Source organism: Megascapheus bottae, chromosome 35, assembly GCF_031878675.1.
Source record: "Megascapheus bottae isolate mThoBot1 chromosome 35, mThoBot2.hap1, whole genome shotgun sequence".
In the NCBI taxonomy this organism is placed as follows: Eukaryota; Metazoa; Chordata; class Mammalia; order Rodentia; family Geomyidae; genus Megascapheus; species Megascapheus bottae.
In genome coordinates this window covers 4442488-4464169 of record NC_143543.1, presented here as the reverse complement: position 1 = coordinate 4464169, position 21682 = coordinate 4442488, and the positions used below count along the sequence as shown (strand labels likewise).

Sequence of the window (21682 nt, the reverse complement as noted above, 5' to 3'; positions counted from 1 at the left end):
AAGGACATGGAGACCATGACATGAGAAAGGGTATCAATGTTTGTGAAGTAATGAACCTATTAACTGGTGAATACAATGTAGCCCTTCTATTAATTACAATAGAAACTATGTTAAAAAACTTAGTAAAAGAAAATGAGTTCCAGGATTTTACCTCATTTTTGGAAAGCTGAAGCAGAGGATCAGGAGAGTGTACCATAGTATGGTGATAGAGAATTATCTGTTTCTAGGGAGACAAAGATCACACACACACACACACACACACACACACACACACACACACACAAGACTAAAATGAAGCTGAAAGAATTCCAATATCAGCTACTCCTGGGTCATTTGAAAAGGTCCAAGTCTGTGTCTTCCCTGTGTCAGCACAAAATTATCATATAAATGGAAAGAGAAGGGCTGGGAGTTTGGCCTAGTGATAGAGTGCTTGCCTAGCATGCACGGAAACCTGGATTCAATCCTTGGTGGCACAAACATAGAAAAAGCCAGAGTTGCTGCTGTGGCTCAAGTGGTAATGCTCTAGACTTTAGAAAACCCAAGAACAGTGCTTAGGCCCTGAGTTCAAACCCCTGGACTGGAAAAAATAATAAAATAAATTTTTAAAAGGAATAGATTTATAAAACACTATCCTTAGGTCATTATAAATCAAGTAGCATTGAAACATGCAATTATTTAATATCTGAATTGGCTGTGAACAGCGATAATTCAGGTATGTTCTTCAAATAAATCATGTGAAAAACATGCACCACATCACATTTTAAAATTCAAAAAGAAATATAGCCATTGGCTAATCAGTAAAAATTATCTAACATACCAACATGAGAATTTGAAATGAATAGCAAAAACAGACCATACAAAATAGAGACACACAGATAGACAGACAGACCGATAGATAGATAGATAGATAGATAGATAGATAGATAGATAGATAGATAGATAGATACATAGATACATAGATACATAGATACATAGATACATAGATAGACACATAGATACATAGATACATAGATACATAAATACATACATACATACATACATACATACATACATACATACATACACACACACACAAATACAAACATATGTGTGTACATACATACTTACATAGACAGGAACATAGATGGATGATAGGTGAATTTATGGAAGATAGGTACCAACAAGACTAATGATAAATGGTTGGGTGGATTATAGATACATGCAAATATAGATAGATACATAGATAGCAGAAGGATTGATGATAGAAGGTACTCAGGGGGGTCTGGGAGCATAGCCTAGTGATATAGTACTAGCCTAGCGTGAACAACCACCTGGGGTCAATTCCTGAGTACCATATGCACAGAAAAACATGAAAGTGGTGCTATAGTTCATGTGGCAGAGTGCTAGTCTTGAGCAAAAAGTGTCCAAGAACATTGCCCAGGCCCTGAGTTCAAGGCCCAGGACTGGCAAACAAAAATGAAACTAAATTAAAAAGGAAGATAGAGATATACATACATACATACATACATACATACATACATACATACATACATAAATCATATTTCAGTTAGTTTTAGATCCATAAGAATTTCTCATTTATTCTCTTTGTAAAATTATGTGAGGTATTGACTAGAAATGAGAAAATCAGATCTTACACGAGCTTCCATGAAGCAAGCTTAGGATAGACTGCTCAAACATCTGTGCGTGCAAGTGTGCGTGTGTGTGTGTTTGTGCCAGTACTGGCGCTTGAACTCAGAGACAACGTTCTGTCTCTTAGCTTTTTCACTCAAGGCTGGTGCTTCATTCTTGAGCCATAGTTCCACTTCAGACTTTTTGATGGTTACTTGTAATTAAGAGCCTCATGATCTTTTCTACCTGGGCTGGCTTTGTACTCAAATCCCAGTCTCCTGAGCAACTACAACTACAAATGCAAGCCTCCAATGCCTAGCTTTCAATAAGTAGGTGAATTCATTAGTGTAAGTCTTTAAGAAATGTCTAGTATGAGGATGTCTTTTTACAAGAAACCAGACAGCACTCTGCCAGCAGACTAAGGTTTAATTCTTAGCTCTGCCATTTAGAGAATGCATGCATATATAAAAACACTCTGGGATCTGCCTTAACTATAAATTAAGTTCATTGTATTATTCTCATATGGTGGCTGAGCTAATGGTGCCTGAGCATAGCCCAAGATAGGCACAGTCAATAAATGTTAGTTTCTGCTCTTCATTTGACAATTTACATGTCATCACTTTCTCATTATAGTTAATTTTTATTTCCATGGTAAATAAAAATAGAGTAAAATAATATGAACTCATGGCAAGACACCAGTGGCTCATGTCTCTAATCCTAGCTACTTAGGAGTCTGAGATCGGGGGTTAGAGTTTAAAGCCAGCCAGGGCAATAAACACCATGAGACACTTATCTCTAATTAATAACTGAAAACTTGGACGTGTTTCTATAGTTCAGGTGGCAGAGCACTAACTCAAGGACACTGCCCAAGCCCTGAGTTCAAGCCCCAGGACTATCACAAAGGAAAAACAAAACAGCAGCAAAAGGAAAAAACCCAGAAGAGTATAGATTTATCTTACCTCCTAATCAATAATCTGAAAATAAACAAACTAGATATGAAACAGCTTCAGGAAGTGAAGGATTTTCTCTGTCTGTCTGTCTGTCTGTCTGACTGTCTCTGTCTCTGTCTCTGTGTCTCCCTCTGTCACACACACACACACACACACACACACACACACACACACACACACACACACACACTGGAAGAGAAAAATACAAATTCCTCATACCCCTATAGACTCCTGCTTACTTAGAGAGCATTTGTTTGACTTCATTGGATGTCTTGACATACCTTGGCCTTGGGGTCTGACAATCGATCAGAGGAAAGACGATCTGAGAATCTGGGAAATATTTCCATGGTTATAACAGCACAGGAGGGGAGAGAGCTGCACAAACACACAATTGTCGGAAACTCCAGAAGGATGCTTACAACTTTTCATTTGATTATTAATTAACCAAGTAGAGAAGGAAATTACCCAAGCCTTTGGAAAAATCCAACAGAAATTATTAGGAGAGCAAAGTCTATAGCTCAAAAAATGCCAAGAGGTGTGTTTAACCAAATCCACAAAATGGAAAACTTTATAGTTTATGGAATACTAACAAGGGTTTGGCCTCAGTCACATGTAAATAATTAACTCTAGATGAAACATTTCTTTGGTTCTTATTTATAAAATTTAAATAATGATCCAAAAGAATCAACTTCCCAAATATCTTCAACATATCCCAGAACAAATATCAAACATAAACACTAATAATTTTTTCTCAAACTATCCAACAGCCCCTTCAAAATGAAAAACATATAGGATCTGACTTAAAATAACAACAATTAAAAACAAACAAAGCAAAAATTTCAAAGCCAGGTAAAGGACACTCACACTTGTAATCAAGCTACTCAAGAGACTGAAATCTGATGAAAGTTTGAAGCCAGCCTGAGCAGTAAAAAGCAGGAAGTGCAGATTGAAACAAATGCCATATAACGAAGGATTGTTGTCCTTAATGTACTATGTTGTCTCTCATCTCCTTTGCTGTCCCTTGGGTATCTCATATTGTTACAGTATCTCACTTTGTTATCTGATATATTGAATTTATTTGTATTTGGTTATTTGAAATTTGATAGGGAAGGGGGGAAAACCAAGAGGGGTAGGGGGTAGGGTAATGGGTACCAAGACATGTGAAAGGGTATCAAGGTATGTGAATTAATGCACCTTCTATCTGGCAAATATCATGTAACCCTTTTATTAATTTAAAAAATTTTAAAAAAAAGTAGGAAGTGGAGGTATGGTTGAAGTAGTAGAGCCCTGAGCAAACAGCCACCTAAGAGTGTGATTCCCTAAGTTCAAGTCCTGGTACCAGCACAAAAAGAAAGGAAAGGCAAGGCAAAGCCAGGCTTGAGCGTATGAAACAGAAAGCTAGAAAATACATAAAAAGAATGGGGCTGGGAGCATGGCCTAGTGCTAGAGTGCTTGCCTAACCTAGCATGCAAGAACTCTGGGGTTGATTCCTCAGTAACACATACACAGAAATAACCAGAAGTGTTCTGTGACACTCAAGTGGTAGAGCACTAGCCTTGAGAAATTCCAGTGGGTTGGTTCCATAACTTTGCTATGGTAAATAGTTCTGCAGTGAGCATCATTGTGCTAGTGGATGTAGTATGCCCTTGTTTCTGGACGGTTGGGTAAATGCCAAGTAATGGAACTGTTGGGTCATAAGGAATCTCTGTTTAGTCTTTTGAGGAACTGCCTTACTGCTTTCCATAGTGGTTGAACGAGTTTGCACTCCCACCAACAGTGTAGTAGTGATCCCTCATGTCCAAATCCCCTCCAAAATCTGTTGTTATTAGTTTTTTTGATCCTGGCCATTCTAACTGGAGTAAGGTGGAATCTTAGAGTTGTCTTGATTTGCATCTCTTTTTGGCCAGAGACGCTGAGCATTTCTTCATGTGTCTATACACTATTCCTATTCCTTATTCAGAGAAGTCTCTCTTTATGTCTTTGGCCCATCTTTTAATGCGATGGTTGTTTCTTTGAAGATTTTTGGACTTTGGAGAGATTCAATTTTTTTAGCTATAGATATATTTTAGATATGAGTCCTTAGTCTCTTGTATGACTAGCTCTGCAATTCAATGCAGTCCCATTTGTCCAGAATTTCTTTAAATTATTGTATTTCTTGGCCTTTATTAAGAAAGTTTCAACTTGTGACAAACAGTCGACTGTATTTCCTATTCTTTCCTGCAAAGTTTTCAGGATATTTGCTTTTAACCTCAAGTTCTTTGATCCTTTTGGAATTAACACAGATGAAGGGTGACATAGAATGATCCAACTTTACTTTCTGCAGGTATTTAACGAGTTCTGACAGCACCTATTGTTCAGAGGACTGTCTTTCTTCCATTCGATTATTTTTTGGTTCCCTTATCAAAGATTGGGTAGCCATAGGCCTACAGATTTCTTCTGGGCCTTCAGTTTTATTCCATTGGTCCTCAGGCCTATTCTTATGCCAGAACCAAGCTGTTTGGGTTACTTTAGCTCTATAATACAGTTAAAAGTTTGGTATTGATATTCCTACAGCACTCTCATTTCAGCTAAGTTTTATTTTTTTACTATACAGGGTCTTTTATTATTCCATATGAAATTTTGGATTACCTCTTTTATTTCCTTAAAGAATGACATTGGGATACTAATGAGTATTGCACTAAATTTGTAGATAGCCCTTGGCAAGATTGCCGTTTTCACAACGTTAATTCTTCCAATCCGGGAGCGTGGGAGGTTTTTCCACTTCCTCAGTTCTGCTTTAATTTCTTTTTTCAGATTTTTAAAGTTTTCATCATAATGGTCTTTCACATTCTTAGTTAATTTAATTCCTAACTACTTTATTTCCTTTGAGGCTACTACAAAAGTAGTTGCTTTCCTGATTTCTGCCTTGCTCCTCTCATTGTTGGCATATAGGAAAGCAGTTCATTTGTGAGGATTAACATTTTTATATACTTTATTGTATTTAATAGAAGGATTATATTATATTCACCAGATAGAAGGTGCATTACTTCATGAACATTGATACCCTTTCTCATGTCTTCATCCCTATTTCCCTCCACCCCACTTCCACCCCTAATCTTGTGTTTACCCCTTCCCTATCATATTTCAAGTAACCAAATAAGCAAATATACAATATATCAGATAACAATGTAACATACTGTAACAAGCCTGCAACTTTGCCAATGTTTGAAATCAGTTCAAGCAACTTGGGGGTGGGGACTAGAAGGATTTTTTTAATAAAAGAGAATCATTTCATAATGATAAGGAGGTCAACAGATCAGATACCACAATCCACAATTCTAAGACACTAAATAATACACATTGCAATATGTGAAACCACAACAAATTTGTAAGAAATATATGATAAAGGCATGATTTAGAGGTAGGTAGTACCTCCAATACTGGTTTTCTGTGTTATTACATGATTGATGGTTGATAAGTCTGCAATGTCATTCTGTTTGGGGTTTCAGGTTTTTTGTTTGTATGTGTCTACCTGTCTTAGAGTTTTAACATAGATCATGGGCACTGTCCCTGAGCACTTTTGCTCAAGGATAGTGCTCTACCAATTGAGCCACACTTCTGGATTTTTGGTGCCTAATTGGAGGTAAAATTTCAAATAGACATTCCTGCCTCAGTTGGCTTTGAATTTTTATCCTCAGATCTCATTCTCTTGAGATGAATTTCAGCTCAATTGCAACCAGGCAGTAATGTGTATAAAACTTCAATTAACTAGAAAGAAAAAAGAGCCTCTTGTGGAGCCAGGATTTACAGGTATGAGCCACCAGTGCCCAGCTATAGTTGACTCTCATAAGAAAATTCTGCTCCTTATTGTTTATTCATTTATCACCATGTTATATATGTGCTACTGAGAAACATTTTCAAACAATGAATTACCACACATCAAGCACATGTATTACACTAAATGCTAAGTCTGATGTAATTTTTCTGGCCACAATCCTATTTAATGTACTTACAGAAAATCTCAGTCAAGATGCACACACTAAGCGATTATGACAGTTTTTCTGCCTTTGGAAACACTGAGAAAATAAAATTCATGACCTTTCAGCTTAGCTGGAAAACCAGAGTTATAGACAATATTTCTTGACATTTGAGAGCTAGTTCTCTAATAAATACAGAGAAAAGAAGCACTGATGGTATATGAAGGAAATAGGCCCCAGACATTCTGGATTTCAGACCAAACAAAAAGGCTTATGAGACTTGCATAACAAATGTGCTGAATCAGTTGAGATTTTTCTGGATGAAGGAAATATTGTGATCATTCCCATACCCATTTAGGAGCAAAATATGAAGCTTCAACTTCCATTTCCAAAACCATTCCACTGGCTCTAGATTCTCACCTCACCTAGTTTTTATTACAAGATTATATTGTGTTGTTATTATTATATGCCTATCGTTTAAAAAGCACATGATTTTTTGGAAACACTGTAACTTTAAATAACAAAAATGTGTACACGTTATAGAAAAGCATTCCATAAAAATATTTTATATATAATATACTATATATCTCATACCCAGTCTAGGATATGTAATATAATATATATATTATAAACTACATTAAATATAAATCTTTTAAAACATGTATTATACATTATATATATACAATCAGTTCTAAACAAAAGATACTTTTTACATATATTTTTATTGTAATTAATAGAAGGGTTACATGATATTTGCCAGATAGAAGGTGTATTAATTCACATACATTGATACCCTTTCACATATCTTGGTCCCCATTTCTCTCCACCCACCCCCACCCTTCATCTTGTTTTCCCCCTTCCCTATCCAATTTCCAGTAACAAAATAGAAATATATCCGATATATCAGGTAACAAAGTGAGATACTGCAACAATATCAGATAATCAAGGGACAGCAAAAGAGGTGAGAGATAACATAGTACCTTGCGGACAACAATCATTCATTATATGGCTTATGTTTCTATATCCTAGATATCCTTTCATTTAGCATAATACTATATGGCCTTTTGTGTCAAGGTTTTGCTCTATTGCAAATGTCTGCTAGGAGAGCCCAAGGTTTCTACTGATTATGAAAAATAAGGGAAACCATTCAGCCTAAATTCCTTCGAGTCCCCCTTACTTCACTTAATAGGATTTTTTCTTTCTTTTCATTTCCTTACAAATTGGGCAATGTCGTTCTTTCTGACAGCATCATACAATTCCATTCTGTACAAATACCACATCTTGTTGATCCATTCATCAACTGAGGGACATCTAGGATGGTTCCCTATCTTAGCTATGGTAAATAGTGCTGCAATGAACATTCTTCTTCTGGTGGATTTAGTATGTTCCTGTTTCTGGATGACTGGGTAAATGCCAAGTGGTGGAAATGCTAGGTCATAGGGGATCTCTCTGTTTGGTCTTTTGAGGAAATGTCATACTGCTTTCCAACGTGGTTGAATGAGTTTGCACTCCCACCAGCAGTGTAGTAGTGATGCCTTCTGGCCACATCCCCTCCAGCATCTGTTATTATTAGTTTTCTTGATCCTGGCCATCCCAACTGGAATGAAGTGGGATTTTAGAGTTGTTTTGATTTGCATTTCTTTTATGACCAGACATGTTGAGCATTTCTTCATGTATCTATAGGCCATTTTTGTTTCTTCTTCAGAGCAGAAGGCCTTTGTCAATTGTATGGTTGGTGAACATTCATCAGTAAAATGAAGGCTGTGTGTAACCAACCACAGCTAGTATTATACTTAATGTTGGAAAGCTAAAGCGATTCCCATTAAAATAAGGAATGAGACAAGGATGCCCACTCTCTCCACTCCTCTTTAATATAGTATTAGAATTCCTAGTCAGTGCAATAAGGCAGGAAGCAAGCATAAAGGAATCCAAATAGGGAATGAAGAAGTAAAACTATCCCTCTTTGCAGATGACATGATCTTGTATTTAAAGAATCCTATAGACTCACCTCCCAAACTCCTTGAGCTGATTCAAAACTTCAGAAGGGTAGCAGGCTATCAAATTCACCCTCAAATATCAATGCCTTCCTCTTCGCCAACAGAGAGAGGAATGAGCCAACAATCAGGACAGCAACTACTTTGCAATAGCCTCAAAGAAAATAAAATACCTAGGAATTATCTTAACTAAGAATGTAAAGGACATTTTTGATGAAAAATTTAAAATCCTGAAAAAGGTAATTAAAGCAGAACTGAGGAAATGGAAAAACCTCCCATGCTCCTGGATTGGAAGAATCAATATCGTGAAAATGACAATCTCCCTAATGGATATCTACAAATTCAACACAATACCCATCAATATCCCAATGCCATTCTTTAAAAAATAGAAGAGGCAATCCAAAATTTCACATGGAATAATAAAAGACCCAATATACCAAAAACAATTCCTAGCAGAAAGAAAAGTTCAGGAGAAATTTTAATACGAAACTTTAGAATCTATTATAGAGCTATAATTACTGGCACAAGAACAGGCCTGAATACCAATGGAAAAGAACATTAAGACCCAGATATTAAACCACAGACCTATGGTCACCTAACCTTTGACAAGGGAGCCAATAATATAGAATAGAAGAAAGATACCCTCTTCAACAACTGGTGCTGGCAGAACTGATTAAGCACCTGCAGAAAGCTAAAGTTGGATCCTTCTTTGTCACTCTGCACTAGAATTAACTGCAAATGGATCAAAGACCTGGAGGTAAAAGAGGATACACTGAAAACTTTACAAGAAGGAATAGGAGATACACTAGGCCTACTTGGCACAGGTCGAAATTTTTCTAATAAGGACCAAGAATCACAACAAATCAAAGAAAGGCTGGATAAGTGGGACTGCATTAAACTTCAGAGCTTTTGTACTGCAAAGGTCATAGCTAGTAAATTAATTAGGAAGCCTACAGAGTGGGAGAGATCTTCTAAAGATACTTTTGTCCCAATCCTGCAGTTTGACCTCAGGGCCTCATGTTTTTAGATTTATACTCCAGGCATGCACTCTATCATTTGAGCTATGCTTCTACATTCACCATTTTGGTGTTTCATTGGAGATAGAATCTCCTGGACTTTCTCACTAAGACTGGCTTTGATGTATATTCCCCATATTGCATCCTGTTGAGTAGCTAATATTGCAGGCTTAAGCCATTGGTGCTTGGCTAAAAGAAATCTTTAAAGAGATGAAGTTTATTGATTCACTGTAAATATGTTGTTTAGGGGCCGGAGTGGGGCCTAGAGGTAGATTCCTTCCCAGCATACAAGAAGATCCAGGTTTGGTTCCTCAGTACCACATGCACAGAGAAAGCCAGAAGTGGTGATGTTGCTCAAGTGGCAGAGCACTAGCCTTGAGAAAGCCTGAGGACAGTGCTGACATCCTAATTTCAAACCCAGGACTGGCACAAAAGGAAAATACGTTTGTATTTTTTTTATTATATTTATATGAATAGACACTGGGTGGCGATGTTGTTTCACTGTAGTTTTACTGTGATGATCGGAGGAGAAAGGAGGGAGGGATGAAGGGAGGATGAGGGGGATAGAAAGGCAGGAAAAGGAAAAGAATGTGAAGAAGGAGATGGAGAAAATGGAAGGGAAGAGGAAGAGAAGGGAGGGGAGGGGAGGGTAAGGGAAAAAGAAGGGAACCATCACAGCCACACTAGAGATAATCTTATGATTTGTTCTTTATAATTAATTCGTGGTTTAAAGACTATATTTGTTGAGTACTGCTGGGTCTTGCTTGTGATCCTAGATACTCAGAAGGCTGAGATGTGAGGCTCACACTTTTAACCTAGGCAGACAAATCAGAGAATCACTATGTCTAGTTAACCGGTAAAAATCTGGAAGTGTGTGCGGGGCAGAAGGTGGCAGTGGTTCAGTGTGAGACATACTGAGCTCCAGCGAAGATTCAAGATCTGGAAATGTAGGGGACAGTTCTTTACCAGAAATTGATCTTAAGTAAGCTATAGCACCACAGAGATCTCAGTCGGGGAGGAAAAAGGCAGAATACTGGTGTGAGAAGACAGCGTGGAGCCCCGCCAGTAGCGGGGCAGAGACTGCTTCACGGTAGCATAGACCTACAGGCTGCAGACAAAGCCACACATAGCCTGCAGGAGCCAGAGCTGACACCTGGCCGTGCACAACCCTGCCAGCTTCACAGAACCAGAGAATCCAGGAGTTTGTGAGTACCTCCAAGGAGAAGTTTCCACTTCTGCTCAGGGAATGGCATTGGGAGGGAGTCCCTCACCCTCCGGCGAGAGCAGCGCCATATTGACTGCTGGCAAAGACCAGGCCTAAGCACTTGGAGCCTGAGGGGTGTTTCTGACAGCACCATTATTCTTATTGGCAAAGGATTTCCCAGAAATCCTTTAGCCAAAAATCTGGCCCCAGCGCTGCTGAAGTCCATCGCCAGTGCCAGCCACAGACCTGGTAAATAAAGACCCCTCGGATCTTTCAGCTTTGTTTTACCAATCAAGCAATCTCATCTGAAAAACTGCAAAGCCAAATCACAAGAGAAAAAGACTTTGTGAAGTTTTGTATCCCAAATTGAGTGGAGACACAAGTTTCCTATCCTGCCCCCACCCAAAAAAACTGATGAATACCCTTTTTCTTTTTTTCTTTTGTTTTTTATTCTACACCTTTTAATTTGCATTTTTAGGTGTCCTTATTTTTCTCTTTGCCCTTTTACCTACACCTTTTTGTCTAATGTTATCATTCATTCCTTTTTTTTTCTCCTCTCTTTTCCTGCATCCTTTCTATCACTGTGGTAGTTCCTAGAAACACAGTAACAGCTCTGGGTACAGTCTGAATTAAAATGATATCCATAATAGTACACTCACCTGCTTTTTAAACTCCTGGTTCTCAATCTTGGTATCCCGTGGGTAACAATTCACAATAGTGAGAGATCTCCCTCCACATTTTTTTTGGTTTGTTTTCTTGGTTTTTGTTTTTTTTGGTTTTTTTGTCTCTGTATGTTCTGATTGCTTTTATTTTATTGTTGTTTTTTTTTCTTTTTTCTTTTTGAAATTTGTACCATAGAAATCTCCTATACCTACCTCCCTCTTTTCTTTATATATTCTTATTTTACTCTTCTTATTTTTATAAGTTCTATTTAAGTTCATCTAAATTTCTACTAAAATATTCTACCTGTCTATCACCTTAGATCAGTTATCCTTACACAGTATTTTTCTTCATTACTATAATAACCTTACACTCCTGCAGGATTCTTTTCCTACCTCCATTGTCGACTTTCATTTTATTTTTCTCTCTCTGATCCTCCGTTCATACTTCAACTCTTATAATGCATGGATGTACATTTGATGGTTGTTGAGCATTGCTGTGTCCCTAGGTGTTCAATTATACTCTAGGTCCAGAGGGACTTAAATACAATAGAATTTGGATTGAGGGGCTTATTGTTTTGGTGATAAATTGGTAATCTGTGCTTGTATTGGATTTGTATGTAAGTGCACAAAAAGAAAGAGAGAGTGATATTACCAATCTAAAAGAGCGAACATATATTCTCAGCCAACTAAAAAGGTCTAGGTTAGTTATATCTGAAAATTATAATCTTGTTTAGTATTTATCTTGCTCCCATTTTCAAATGGGTAGAACAAGAAACTCAAGAAAATTCTCAAATTAAGGAATAGCATCTCCCACTCAACAAAAACAAGCAATGGAGCAGTCAGTGGCAAATCTAGAACAGTCTTCCAAGTGCTATACAAATGCAATTGATATACATCATTAATGAAATGTGTGAAAAATGAAAGAAAGAGATAAGGGAGGAAGCCATAGCTAAACAAGAGGAAACCATGAACAAGTTGATATGTGAAGAAGGGGAAGCCATAAAGGAGGTCATAATTAAGGTTTTGCAAAAAAATGGATGAATTCATAGAATCCACAAACAAAATTGTGACTGAACTCCAACAAATGTCCAAAGAGTATAAAGCTGCTGAGCTAACCACTCTAATGGAAATCAAGGAGCTACTACATAATCTAACACAAGGCGTGATAGGCATCAAAAATGAGCAATTAGAAGCAAGGGAGATGAAGAATAAAGTAGAAAGCTTTGATAGCAGGTTAGACAATGCAGAAGAGAGAATTTCTGGGTTTGAAGATAAAATTAGTTGTTATAGAGAAAGAACAGAAAATGAGTTAATTCAAATAGAGGAAATATGAGAAAACAGTACAGAGGTCCAAGATACAATTAGGAAGACTAATTTAAGGCTAATTGATATTGAGGAGGGTCTGGAGAAAGAGGTCAATGGTATTGGAAATATATGTCAGGGAATTATCTAGGCAAACTTCCCAAATATCAAGAAGGGCAGGCCTATCCAGATAAAATAAGATTTTAGAAGCCCAAATAGACGAGATCAGAAAAGGACATCCAATCGCCATATTGTAATCTGTACAGGATCAATAGAAACCAAAGACAGGATCCTAAGAGAACAATCACCTATAAAGGCAAACCAATCACAATAACCCCAGATTTCTCAGCAGAGACCATGCAAGCAAGAAGAGATTGGAAGGATATATGTCATGCCCTGAAGGCAAATAACTACCAAACAAGAATACGGTACCCAGCTAAGTTCTCATTCATAACTGAGGCAACAATAACATTCCATTCCAGGGAAAAGCTGCAACATTATGTAGCAACCAAACCAATATTACAGAAAATTCTCAAAGATGTTCTACACATAGAAAACCAACACAAACATAATACAGAGAAAGAAATGGCACCTAAAACTCCTAACATCTAAGTACCTCAAGAACTATCAAGACACAGGCCCTAATGAATGCTTGTAAAAATGGCAGGAACTAATAAATATTTCTCAATCCTGACTCTCAATATCAGTAAACTTAACTCTCCAAATAAGGACAGACTATTTAGTCGGATAAAAAGCAAAATCCATCGTTCTGCTGTCTTCAAGAGACACATCTTACCCCCCAAAAAACAAACATTTTTGAAAGTGAGAGGATGGAATAAACTCTATCAAGCTAATGGCCCCCATAAACAGGCTGGAGTTGCCATCCTCATATCAGATAAATAGACTTCAAACCAAAATTAGTGACAAAAGACAAAAAGGTTACTACATACTACTAAAGGGATCTTTCCTCCAGGAGGAAATAATCACCCTAAATATGTACAAACCTAATCCCAGAGCTCCGAACTTCATCAATCAAACTTTACTTTCACTGAAAGCATACATAGATCGAAACACAGTGATTGTTGGTGACTTCAACACACCACTCTCACCTATGGACAGATCAACCAGGCATAGACTCAACAGAGAAACCTTAGAATTGAACAAATGTATAGACCAACTAGATCTAACAGACATCTGCAGATTATTCCACCCAGCAACAACACAGTACAGGTTTTTTTTCAGCAACACATGGGACATTTTCCAAAATAGACCACATTTTAGGCCATAAAACAAAAATGGAAAGATTCAGAAGTGCTGAAATCATTCTCTGCACTCTCTCAGACCACAGGGGCATTAAATTAGAATTGAACACCCATATCCACCAACCAAAACCCTGTAACTCATGGAGACTGAACAACACACTGTTGAATCACCAATGGGTGGGTCATCGAAGAGATCAGAACAGAAATCCAACAGTTTATGAAATTTAACAAAAAGGAGCACACAAAATATCAGCTCTTTGGGAGTCGGCAAAAGCATTACTCAGAGGAATATTTATAAATCTGTGTGCCTAAAATAACAAATTGGAAATATCGCAAACCGACTTTTTAATTTGTCTCCTTAAGCTCCTGGAAAAAGAGCAACAAACCAATCCTAATTCCAGTAGAATGAAGCAAATTATTAAAATCAAAGCAGAATTAAATGAATTGGAGTCCAAAAAAAACTATAGGAAGAATCAACAAAACAAGGTTTTTTGAAAAAATTACCAAAATTGACAAAACCTTTGCAAATTTATCATAAAAAGAAGGGAGCATACCGAAATAAACAAAATCACAAGTGAAAATGGCAATATTACGAAGAAATTACCAAGATCCAGAGCATCATGAGGGAATGCTTCTCAAACATTTACGCCAACAAATTTGAAAATCTAGAAGAAATGGATGAATTTCTAGCCAATATTAACATACCCACAAGGAACCAAGAAGAATTAACCCAATTAACAGGCCTATTTTAAGCACTGAAATAGAAATGGCAATAAGAGACCTTCCACTGAAGAAAAGCCCAGGGCCAGATGGAGTCACAGCTGAATTCTATAAGATCTTCAAAGCAAAGCTCACCAGTACTACTCAAGCTCTTCAAGGATAGTAAAAATGAAAGCTCTTTACCAAACGCATTCTATGAAGCCAGTATAACCCTCATCCCCAAACCAGACAGAGATTCATCAAAGAAAGAGAACTATAGACTTATTTCCTTGGTGAACATCAATGCAAAACTTCTTACCAAAATACTGGCCAACCGTCTACAACAACTCATCAAAAAACTTAAACATTATGCTCAAACAGGATTCATCACAGGGAAGCAAAGGTTGTTCAACGTACAAAAATAAATTAATATGATTCAACACATCAACAGGAGAAAGGACAAAAATCACATGATTGTCTCAACAGATGCAGAAAAGGCATTTGAAAAGGTCTAACAGTCATTTATGTTAAAACCTCTGGAGAAATTAGAAATCCATTGAACATTCATCAGTATAATAAAGGCTGTGTATGGCAAACCCACAGCTGGTATTATACTTAATGGCAGAAAAATAAAGCCATTCCCATTAAAATAAGGAATGAGACAAAGATGCCCACTCTCTCCACGCCTCTTTAACAAAGTATTAGAATTCCTAGCCAGTGCATTAAGGCAAGAAGCAAGGGATCCAAAGGGGATCCGAATACGGAAAGAGGAAGTAAAAGTTTCCCTCTTTGCAGATGCCATGATTCTGTATTTAAAGAATCCTATAGACTCCACTCCCAAGATACTTGAGCTGATTCAAAACTTTGGAAGGATAGCAGGATATAAAATTAATCCTCAAAAATCAACTGCCTTCCTCTACACCAACAGTGAGAGGAATGAGGCAACAATCAGGAAAGCAACTACTTTTGCAATAGCCTCAAAAAAAATAAAGTACCTATGAATTATCTTAACTAAGAATGTAAAGGACATTTTTGATGAAAACTTTAAAATCCTGAAAAAGGAAATTAAAGAGAACTGAGGAAACAGAAAAAACTCCCTTGCTCCTGGATTGGAAGAATTGGGAAATGGCAGTTTGCCAAGGACTATCTACAAATTCAACATAATTCCCATCAATATCCCAATGTCATTCTTTAAAGAAATAGAAGAGGTGATCCAAAATTTCATATGGAATAATAAAAGAACCAGTATACCAAAGACACTTCATAGCAGAATGAACAGTGCAGGAGGAATTTCAATACCAAAGTTTACAATCTATTACAGAGCTATAATTATCAAAAGAGCTTGGTACTGGCACAAGAACAGGCCTGAAGACCAATGGAATAGAACTGAGGACCCAGGTATTAAGCCACAGACCTATGGCTACATTATCTTTGACAAGGAAGCCAAAAAAATAGAATGATATAAAGACAGCCTCTTCAAAAACTGGTGCTGGTAGAACAGGTTAAATCCCTGCAGTAAATTAAAGTTGGGTCCTTCTTTGTCACCCTTCACTAGAGTTATTTCTAAATGGAAGAAAGACCTCAAATTGAAAGCCGACACACTGAAAACTTTCCAAGAAGAAATAGGAGATATACTAGGCCTCTTTGGCATAGGTCGAAACTTCCTTAATAAGGACCAAGAATCACAACAAATCAGAGAAAGGCAGGATAAGTGGGACTGCATTAAGTTGCAGAGGTTTGGTATTGCCAAGGACATAGCTAGTAAATTAATTAGGAATCTTACAGAATGGGAGAAGAACCATACAACCGACGAAGGCCTCATATCTAAACTATATCAACAGCTCAAAAAATTGAATCACTCCAAAACTAATCTCCAAAGTAACAACCATGCCATTAAAAGATGGGCCAAATCATAAAAAGAGTCTAATCTGAAGAAGAAATAAAAATGTCCTCTAGACACATGGAAAAAAGTTCAACATCTCTAGTCATAAAAGAAAAGCAAATCAAAACAACATGGGGACCAAGACATGAGAAAGGGTATCAATGTATGTGAATTAATGCACCTGATGTCTGGCAAGTATCATGTAACCCTTCTATTAATTACAATAAAAATATATGAAAAATCTGGAAGTGGAACTGTGGCTTAAGTGATGTATAGAGTGCAAGTCTTGAGGGACAAAATGCTCTCGGACAATTCCCAGGTCCTGAGTTCAAGTCCCAGGACTAACAGATGAGGTTAGGTGGCAACAGGTAGAAAAGACATGCATTATTTGCATTCTTTTGTCTTGCCTTTAGAGAAAATAATTCCTATCTATATACACTTAGATCAGATCATGAAATCCTAGTAAAAATGAAGTCTTCTTTGTATTTTTGAAACTATCCAATGAAATGACACATAGAAATTTGGGCAATAATAAGCCTCATTGTATGTGAAGGAAATTCTTTTAAAATATGACAATAGCTAAGTTTTTGTCAGCACTTTCATTATGCCAATCATTGACACTAATATTTTCTTTGCCCAGTTACTTTTAATGAAACTCCTAAAATCCTTAATCCCTAATGCAACTTGCCCCAGGCAGCTTGACCTCAGGTTTGTCTAGAACAGTCATCACCCTTTCCCATAATGAGACGACAGGCAAGAGAGTCCCTGGCTTACCGGTTGGTTGAGTTGTGATGATGACAACTTGTGAGCAGATCCTACCACTCTCACACTCAGAGGCGCTATCCAGGCTCCCAATGCAGATGGTCTTGCTGCGGTGGCCCTTCCTCCAAGAGGCCTGAGAGGTCGACCAACCCTCTTATTTATGCTGAGAGGGGTGGAGCCCCTGGAAGGGCTTGCAATGATGCACCTGTGCAGGCCACTTGATTTACATATCAATAGGTTCTGGAATTTACATTGCAGCAGCAGCAGCAACAACTTTCAATTCCTTTTTCAGGCAAATGTTATTGACCACTTCTTTGTACACTGGCCATTCTAGGGGAATTTTTACTGAAAGTGAGGTTTGACCCCGTGGCCAAAAGGCTGTTTCTTTTCTTCCCTTTTTTGGCCTTTTTCTTGTCTGGTTTCTTGGCTTCCTTGCTTGCTTTGTGGGTTCTGGGGCTTGAACGCTGGGCCCCATCCCTGAACTCTTAAGCTCATGGCTACTGCCCTACCCCTGGAGCCACAGCCCAACTTCCCAGTTTTCTAATGATTCCTTGGTGGTGAGAGTCTCAGGTCCTGTTGTTGCCTGGCTGGCTTTGAACTGCAGTCCTCAGATCTCAGCCTCCTGAGTAGCTAGGATGTTCAGACTTGAGACACCTCTCGCCAAACTGACTTTTTTCCTCCCTCCTCCCCCAACTCATTTCTCTTCATCTCGTACTTTATGACTTAACCACACAAGTTGGGCAAGCTCGCTGAAAATATCTATCCTATCTTGTCTTTCCTAAATATAGCTGAGGGAGTGTTTTTCATGGTATTGGGGCATCCTCCTACAGTTTATTTTTGGAACTCCTTAGGAACCTCTGTTGGGCAGGGTCTTCACACCTTAAGCCTGCCCTCCTCTCACAAGTTATCACCATCCCAACTCAACAGACAGGGAAGCCAGGAGCACTAGGGCTCTCAGGGCACTAGGGTCCTCTCAGCTATGGGGAAAGCGGGAACAGGAGGATGTCAGTCAGTGTTGTCTAGGAATGTGGTCCCAAGGAATGGGATCCAGCTGGCAAGAACTCCGTTGTACTGGGCCAAATGTCCGGAGCCTGTCTTTACTTGTATACTTGCTGGTTTCTTTTGGTTGTGATTACGGTTTTCTTTGTTTTTGCTTTGGTGTTCCTGTTTTTCTTTTTATGGTTTTGGGGGGAGGTGTTGTTCACTTGTTGGTTTTTGGTTTCATTTGGGGTGTGGTGTGTTGTTGCTTTGTTGTTGCTTTGTTTTGGCTTTTGTTTTTGGAAGAGGCTCTTGTGTTTTGGCATGGTCTCTTCTGGACTGTGATCTTCCTGTTTGCCAAGCAGGATACATAAATCAAGTTCTTTTTGCTTACAGAATATTGCAGTTGGGTTGTCATGGAATGGGTAGTAGAAACAATTGTAGGATCCACAGCAGTTTTGACGATTTTCTATAATAGAAGACAGGGTTTTTGTTCTCAGGGAGCTAGCCTTCCCTGGAAGGTGGGTTATCAATAGGCTTTACGAGTCGTTCTGTGAGCCAACGAGCGGCACCTTCTTTATTATCAAATATACAGGCTGATCATCTTCCCCCGATCAGCACTGGATCAGGGCCCTTCCATTGGATAGTCAGAGGATCCTTCCGAATAACAGTTGCATAATTATTAATAGTTTGGGGGGCCAAAGGAGATCAGCTGCAGATTTTTCATTAATATCCAGTGTTAAAAAATTAATAACAAAGAGAGCATACTGAAGAATATTTTTGGAGTTCCTTTTGTGGGAGAAAAGGGTTGTGCTCTTAACTTTTGAAAAGTAGTTTTAAGGGTTTGATGAGCTCATTCAACAATTCCTTGACCTTGACGATTATAGGGAATACCAGTGATGTGTTTTATTTGTATCTGGCAGCAGAAATGTTGAAAATTTATACCAGTATATCTGGGGACATTATCAGTCTTAATAATCTTAGGCTTTGCCATAACTGCCATGCAATTAAATACATGGGGGATAACATTTTTGGAGGACTCACCAGAATGTGGTGTGGCAAAAATAAATCCACTAAAGGTATCTACAGTAACATGAAGATATTTAAGAGTACCAAAAAAAGGGAACCTGAGTAACATCCATTTGCCACAATTCATTAGGAACCAATCCTCAGGGATTAACATCCAAATGGGGTATTGGCAACAGGGTAATACAATTTTGACACTGTTTATTAATTTTCCGTGCCTGCTCTCTGATGATTTTAAAAAGAACACGAAGGATCTGGGCATTAAATTGATGTAGCGAATGAGCTTCTCTGTCCTGGGCTATCAGGTCATTTTTAGCTAAACGTACCAATTGGGTACCTTGGTCTATTGTTTCATTGCCCTTTGTCAAAGGTCCATGGAGGCCAGAGTGGGTACAGATGTCGCCTCTAAAGAAGGGGCAACTTCTAGTTCAAATATATCGTTGAATTAAGAAAAATAGGGGAGCAGCATTTGTAGTTGGCTAATAAAAGGCACTGTTTCAAGCAATGCTATAGAATGATCAATATAGGCACTATCAGTGTACAGATTAAAAGAAGTATGTAACTGATCAAAAACTTGTAAGACTGCAAACAACTCAGCCAACTGGGCAGAACAATAGGGGGACTTTAAGGAAGTAATTTTGCCATTAATTGAAAAGGCAGCTTGCCCATTGGAGGAGCCATCTGTGAACACAAGGGAGGCATTAGGAAGAGGCTTTTGCAAGGTCTGTACAGGGAAGGTAATGTGTTGATATCGCAAAAACTGAAGAAGTTTATCAACAGGTAATGATTATCAAAAGTGCCTAAAAAGGAAATGCATGAAACAGCCAATCATCATGATTTTGAATTAACCATTGAATCTGGAAGGGAGTATATGGTAAAATTATTTTATCTGGGTCTTTGCCAAAAATTTTTTATGCTTTGTTCCCTTCCTATTTTAATTAGCTCCATCACCCACGTAGTGTAGGGTGTAAGGACCTTAGCTGGTGCGACAGGCAGGTGTACCCAAGAAAGGGGTTCTTTCTGTCAAAAGACTCCAGTGGGTGTGAAACTAGATGCACAAATGACACACTGTAAGGGTAGGTCATAATTAACAAAAGTAATTTGCTGGTTGGAAATGGCTTCCCCTACTCTGGAGAGAGCTTCTCGAGCAGGAGCATGCAAAGAGCATTTAGAAAGGGGGTCAGAATCTCCTCTAAGTCTATCAAACAAGGGTTTAAGCTCACCGTAGTCAGTTTAAGAGGGGCGGAGCCAGTTGATGTCACCTAAGAGTTTTTGGAAATCATTTAAGGTTTTTAATCCTAAATTGAATTTTTGGGATAATATTTTATTGGAAAAAAAGCTCAAAGCCTAAAAATAGATATGAGGTTTTAACTGAATCTTATCTGGTGCAAATTGAAGACCTGCACTGGTAAGAGAATTTGATAGTTGCTGAGAAAAATGGAGAAGGCAATCAGCACCTGGTCCAGCAAGAAGAATATCATACATATAATGAATTACATAGAGAGAGGGATCCTTTAATCTGAATGGATCTATAATCTGAGCAACAAATTTTTGACATAATGTAGAGCTATTGGCCATCCCCTGGGGCAAAACTTTCCACTGAAACTTAGCCATAGGGCCTTTAAAATTCACCACTCGTAGACTGAATGCAAAGTATTGACCATCCTCCGGATGGAGAGGGATGGTGAAAAAGCCATCTTTAAATCAGTAACAATTGTATAATATCCCTTGGGAATGGCAACCAGAGTAGGAAGGCCAGGTTGAAGGGCACCCATGGGAATCATGGCCTTATTAATTTCCCTAAGATCTTGAAGAAGTCTCCACTTTCGTGATTTCTTTTTTATTACAAAGATGGGTGTGTTCCAAGGGAAAGTAGTAGATTCAATGTGGCCTGCAGCAAGCTGTTCCTATACTAACGCTGTGGCTGCAGCCAACTTTTCAATTGTTAGAGGCCACTGATCAACCCACACTGGCTCTGTCCTTTTCCAAGAAATATTTTTGCATGCAGTACAGGCATATCAATGACCACTAAGGAAAATTTTTATAGCCTATGCCAGCGTGATCAGCCTTAGCATCCATCTGGATGGGCGCTGTAAGACCCTGAGAATTCTTTCCCAGCCCTTGACCTGATCGATATCCTTCATTAAGTATCTGTTGAGTAAATAATTCATTGGGCTGCACATAATGAGTCCCATCTGAGAAAGAATGTCTCTGCCCCATAAGTTAACTGGGAGGCTGAGGACCACATAAGCTGCACCGTGCTTTTGTTTCATTCCTCGTCTTCCCACAAAATAATTTTAGAACTTTGAAGAGGGTTAGAAGTCTTTCCTATTCCTTTTAGGTGAGTCATAGCAGGGTTAAGGGGCCAGGCTGAAGGCCAA

At 38.2% G+C, this 21682-nt stretch overlaps 1 pseudogene; it reads right to left on the bottom strand.

Annotated features, from left to right (window-relative positions):
• Positions 1–21085, bottom strand: part of LOC150042543 (vomeronasal type-2 receptor 116-like) — a 72375-nt pseudogene extending 51290 nt beyond the window's left edge.
• Between the last annotated feature and the right edge of the window lie 597 nt (positions 21086–21682).